Below are 6,542 nucleotides of genomic sequence, written 5' to 3' on the forward strand. Positions count from 1 at the left end.
TTCATTTCCTTTTCTTTTTCTATTGTCAGTTTCTACTCTGCCCCACATCAAGAGAACTACGAACGTGATTCATCATTTTAAGTGAGTAAAAGTTATTCCAAGAAACTTTACAAGGGACTCAGGGTGTTATATTGGCAGACGCAAGCGCTTGAGGAGGGAAATAAGTAAACCCTGGGTCCTTAGCTTTCCCTTTGTGTCGTTAGTGGAAGGTGCAAAAAAGAAGATTAGGAAAGAACATGTTTTTGCCAGCTGAGCAGAAGAGGAAGTTGAAAGCAGATTGTGACAAGAAATAATAATGTCCATTCAGCTGAAGGTAATTTTCACCTACAGTGGGTGGGGGTTCTTCAGTGGATGATGGAGATGTAATGGTGATTGTAAGAGTGAGTGCTGTTCTTCGGAGTAAATCAGCAGCGATCTGTATGTGTGGGAAACCGCTGGATCCTCCCCATTCCTCACCTTTCACTACATGGTGAGCTCTACTTTTGCATTGTGTCTGGCTTTTTTTTAATTTATTTTTATCGCTGGCATGCAGAACATGCCCAAGGCCTGCAGCTCACACTGCCATCTCTACGGCATAAAGACTTCACATTTTATTTTGATGCGTGCTCAGGAAGACGGGGTGCATTCCCAGTTCAGGACGGAGTGAAGAATACCCAGAGTGAGAGGAACAGCAAGACACTGCTTGAGATGTAGGCACACTATAATGCAGCAATAATGTCTGAGGTTTTGGCAGAATCAACTCTGTGCAGAGGGGATTTTGGGAAATATAGGAGGAAGCCAAATAGCATAAATTGCAGAGTTGTATTAATTGTTCATAGAGATTTTCCCATGGTGACACTGTGCTTTGACACAGGACTTCATTTCATTTAAGCCATCTGTTTCACAGGGAGTTTGTTCAGAAATGTAAGGAATTGTTGGAGCACATCGGAGGTCCAGTATCTGAAACCGAGCCGTTAAAGCTGGAGTGTCTCCCCCCTCTGGCAGGCCATACGGGAGAGATCATGGCGGTGGAGCAGCAAGAGTATGGTGGGAAATCCTTAGAAGCGTCCAAGAAAGGTTTCTAGATTTCATCGCACCCAAAGAACAACGACCAATTAGAGCCAAAGAGTCTCCAACACAGCTGTCAATCTCTGCTCACGAAGCTCACACCCTCCGATCAAACTAGGCAGCGCTAATGAGTCAAACATGAATCAAGATTCTGCATTGCCCATTTATTGCCTCAAATATTTTCAGAAACATATTTTAGGGTACTGTTTAGATTTAAAATGAGAGTTCATGACCCGGCCGCCATGTTGAAAAAAAACCCCCAAAAGGAGAAAGAATAAGCTAGGTTTCTGTTTCTTGTACAAGCTACACGAGCAGCAACCATTTAGCTAGCTTTCAACCTTGACTTTTAACTGTGTTGTTAATGTTGTGATGATTTCCTAGTGTTCCCCAAGCCTATCCCTGTTCTTTACAAATATTAATTCGGCTTCCTAACATATACCGGCTGCTTTGAGTGTTTCTGGAGCTTCGATGGACTTAGCGCCTCATTTGACAGGAATTCACAACATTTAAAACCCTGTGCTGCCGGCTAAGCATTACCACCTGCTATTATGAAGCCGAGCCTTATAAATTAACGGTCAAATTACCTCACCACACCTTTTAGAACTTTTACATCCGCAGGTTTATCTCCCCCATCATGTTTATTTTTTTTTTAAACAATCCAATTTGTGTCACAGTATCCGAGGGAACGTTTGCTAGCTAACAGCGACGAAACCCGCTAGTCTCTTCCTGATTGTTTCTCTTGACCGGCATGATGATGTTCAACGTATCTGGTCATTACACTGTAATCATGCAATTCATCTTTAAACCCTTTTATCAAGTTTTCAAACATTTATGCATCCCATAAAAGTATGTGTTTTGATTTTAAGTGTTTTATTCATGTGAACTCTTACGCACATTTAGTTGTATAAATAATATTAACAATTTTAATCTAAAAAATTTGTGGTACCTCCACTCAATTCAGTAGATTTCTGTCTTTTACAGGCATCAGAAAACACTAGCCGCCATGTTCGAGGATGCATTCAGTGCAAAGCTGTCACTCATTTATGAATTTCAGACAAAAATGTGACATTGAGAAATACGTTATATCAGACTTTGGCTTCACAAGCAATATGTGTTTAGATCAAATATGTATATATTTTTTCTTGACATGGAAGAACAATATAAGATATCAATCCTTCAACTTCAGTGGAAAAATTACCATGTAGATTAATATAATAAATACCTCTCGATCGTTTGTTTGATGTTTGTTGAAGCTAAATTATTTCTATACGTGTTTTATACTCAGTACTCACACAGGAGCAGCACGAGTAAACTTTACAAAACTGACTCTGCCCTTAAAGTGTGTTAAACTGCATTAGGCTTTTCCAAAATGCTAACTTTATACTGCAATTATTAAAATTCTGAAAAAAATTAACCTTTATCTATCATTCTTGCAGTGCAGCAAACAAATCAAGCAGACTTTTTCCTGACCTGCGAGACCACCAGTTTCTGTCTGAAGGAGGTTCATGCACTGCTGATTCAATGGACTCCTCCATGAAAGGTTCTGACGGCTGCTCTCTGAAAAGTAACCATGAAAAAAGAGACAATTTTTGTAAAAATGTTCACAAGAGTTGTCTCCTAAATCTAAAACGGTCGGCACAGATATGGCCAGGAAGCATGGGCAGGCCCATAAGATCCCACAGGCTTTTGGCCTGAATGTTACATACCTAAAGTGATGAGATTCTCAGGGACATTGTGCTTCTTCTTACATCTGCAGAAAGACATCAAAAAGTCATGTATTTTTACAAATAATGGCAGCAATATGGGTCTACTCTTAACGCCTGTCTGATTCCATGTCAAATTTCCTTTCCAAATGGCATGCCCACAAGATAAGGTGTTGGTTGCTACGTTATGCCGAGGGTGGCTAGGCCGAGTAAAAATGTCAATAAATCGTTGTGTTTTGCTCAGGGTGGGAGAGCTGGAGATGTCTCAGGAAAAACTATGTAGCAGTTTTCTATTTTGCTTCCCCCTCAGCTGTGCCTACTCTTGTCATAACAAGAATCACTAAAGGTTTCGCTGCCCCAAATAACATGTGACATTTGAAGATGAAATTACTGTTGATTACAATAACTATATTACCAGGAGGCCAATTACAATCAGGCATTGAGAACATACTGTAGAATAGATCATGTCACGCATCACCACGCAATGCATTTTGAACCACAGAGGAGGAGGCGGGAGTTCTTGTAGATAAAAGTCATATATTTCTACAGGCATTTCTGCAGTAATTTCACACAAATCTTCACATCCGCCTTCCGTTCACACAGGCTGTGTGTTTGCATAACTGTGACAAGTGGTGTGAAAAACATTCAACAAAATAAGAATATGTTATCTCGCTGTTGGTTTAACAATTCAAATATATCCTCTGTGAGATCAATAAATCATTGCCAGAAAATTACGTACAGTGAAAAAGTGAGGGATCCCTTTCATTTGCATTTTCATTGAGTGTTTTTGTTTTCTGAGGCATTCGCTGCTCCTTTCTGGAAAGGTCAATGGGAAACAGTTGGTGTCTACTTTATCTGCATGAGCCAACTCACAAGTTCAGCCAAGTAAGAAATAAGATTATCTTTAGAAGGCAGTGTGAGAATCTGGCCTTTGAATCTTATTCAGCAGAGTATTAATGTCCTAGTGGGTAGAATCAGCCCAAACTGTTATTAAAATAACTGAAGTCGTGAGTGGATTTTTCTTTTCTTCTTTTTTTCAATTCACTGAACCCCTCATGTTTAATGGAAATTGACTGTCTCACCTTTTACATCAGTTGATCTTAACATTTAATAGATTCTTTTAAGGATATTCATCTTTTCCATTATATCTTTGTCGTGGATAAGAGTGAAGCGTATTTCTCTCAGGCCAAACAACTCATTAATTTCACAGACAAACGTTTCTACAACCGAGGAGTCATATGAGAAAACGCAGGTAACCCAACGTAATTGCATGCCAAGTTCTGCTTTTTTATTTTAAAGCATATCATTTAAAACTGGAAATGCCTTTTCTTCTCGATTTATTTCCTGAGTTTGATTGACATTTACTGAAAGCTACACTATTTGATCATACCATAAAGCCAAATGTCACCGCACTCACATTATGAACATTTCAAATTAAGAAAGAGGGCTACAGTATTGCAGTGTCAGGAAGACGAAAATAGAGCATTTTAACATAAGTAGCCATTCTTTTAGTCCAAACTGCTGATGACAGTCTCCAGAGAGAGCAGATGTTGTTGCCTTCTGGCTCTGGGCTTCACCGTTCCATTCCAGTAAACTGCCTCTGTGCCCCCTTGAGACTTTCTACTGTAGAACCGGCTGTCTCTCCGGCATTTAGGTGACGAAAGAACACTGATACAATAGGTGGCTTTTATTCCTGCCTTTTTAAAAAGTCATCGGCCGTCAGCGGTTATCTGGGTTAAGTGCACGGCCTGAGATTGTGTTAATAATAGATAATGGTGTGTGCGTTCGCATATTTTTAAGATTGAAGAATCAGATACAAACATTAAACAGAGAGATTATATCTTTGGATTTAAAATAAAAAGGAGGGTGGGAGGGGAATATTTTTCTCATACAAGTGGTACAATCAATCATCGTCATCGCCTTTAGTGTCCTCATCTCACACGGTCGACATGGTACATTGAAGTCCTGTTGGCTCCATCACATCACATGACATCCCCGAAATTGTGGTTGCTCATGTAATTGAACTTGCCAGTCTTCCTCTGAGGCCTTTATTCATCTCTTGAGATGAAACCGTGTTTGCCCTCCGGATGTTTACATTAGCACCTGAATGGCATGGACATAATAATTTGGTCTTGTTCCTGTAACAACCGTATGTTGTACGTCAGGAATGCACACACCAAACCATTTGTGCAAATCCGTTGTGTCTTTTTATGCTGTAGTTGATGCTGGAGTGCATAAATACATGCCAAATACCAAAAACCTAGACAGAAAACAGGTGTAATACAGGGACATAACAGTGTTATGTCTTATATTTGGGGTATGAGGTGGCTGTTGCAGGAAGTTAAAGAGTCTTAATTCCGAATGAAACCAGTGAGAGACATGCCAAATCTCTGCCGGTCTCCTCTGCAGACTTAAACGGATTCAGCAGAAATCTCAGTCTAACCCGACAAGGTCAGAGTGTTTCATGCAACATTTTGCGGGAAAGCACTCGGCACAACAAATGGACCCCAAACGGTTTGAACCCTGCAGTTCGCACTCTAAAGACGGCTCACTTGGGTTGGCTGTGGGCATCCACCCCGACGCTCTCCATCCCAGTAGAGTCTCTGTTCTGGGCCACTGCTGGCTGAATATGACTTGAACAGCTGGAGGAACCTCACTGGCAGATGTGAACATTTCTATAAGTGATAATGTTATTTCTGTTATCTGATGGTTGGGTGGTCAAAATGGTATTAGGCAATTCTGCTACAGATGAGAAGGGCAACCTGTGTTTTATGACTGAAGACGATATCATTTTCTTTCCCATGAAAATCAAAGAGCAGCCTGTGCTACATTTTTCTAGATAAGGATGGTAAAAAAAAATGGAATACTGTTTTTTATAGCAATATTGCGAGCAAAATAGTAATTTTTGCCAGCCGTGAACCAGTGTGTGGCTTGTTTACACTTTGTGAGTCCTCCTGACAACACATAGGTTACTATGTATTGTTAATCAGACAAGATAGCTGTCTCTCTGCTTCTAGTCAATATATATATATATATATATATATTAATACCACATAGAGAGTGCTGTCAATCTACTCTCGTAATTCTTGACAAGAACATTTATATTTCTATGATATGACTTGGCTAAAAGTGAAAGAAACATCCTGATTTTATATAAAAGTAAACACAAATCTACACTTTCTTGCACAAGGAAAGATTAAATAATATATCTGAAATACATGGTTGTATAGAAAGATCCTGTGCAACAGGATCAGAAGATAGTTAAAGTGAAAGAATTACTGGACTCTTTTTTTGAATATTTTCACCAGCTGTTCAAATCCCCCCCCCGCCCCCCTCACCACAGGCATAATAAGAAAATAGCTAATATAAAAACTGGAATTGTATTCTTTCCTCTGTAAAGACAGATGATTGCATATCAAGTTGGCTGGTTGAAGTACCTACTGTGTATGACTCCTGTGTGGTGGGAGAGGAGGCATTTTTCTTCTAACCAATGGAAGAGTAAGTCAGGTTTATGACTATGGGGAGCAGAGGGTGGCCTTTATTTCCCTGAGAAGAGTCATTGTTATTGCCCTGCAAATTTATGGCTTGCTTCTGGAGAGAGCCTACCAGCAGAGTGCCTGTCATTTCTCTTACTATCTTATGCATTATTGATAAGTCTATGGTCCTATCATCTATTGTGTGCTATTGCCATAACTCAACAGCAGAAAACAACATATACAGTATACTGTAGATGTATAGAGGGAATCTCTCTTTTGTTCCATCTACTGTATTTTACACCACTTTTTTATGAGG

The sequence above is a fragment of the Taurulus bubalis genome (genome assembly GCF_910589615.1).
Source record: "Taurulus bubalis genome assembly, chromosome: 11".
Lineage (NCBI taxonomy): Eukaryota > Metazoa > Chordata > Actinopteri > Perciformes > Cottidae > Taurulus > Taurulus bubalis.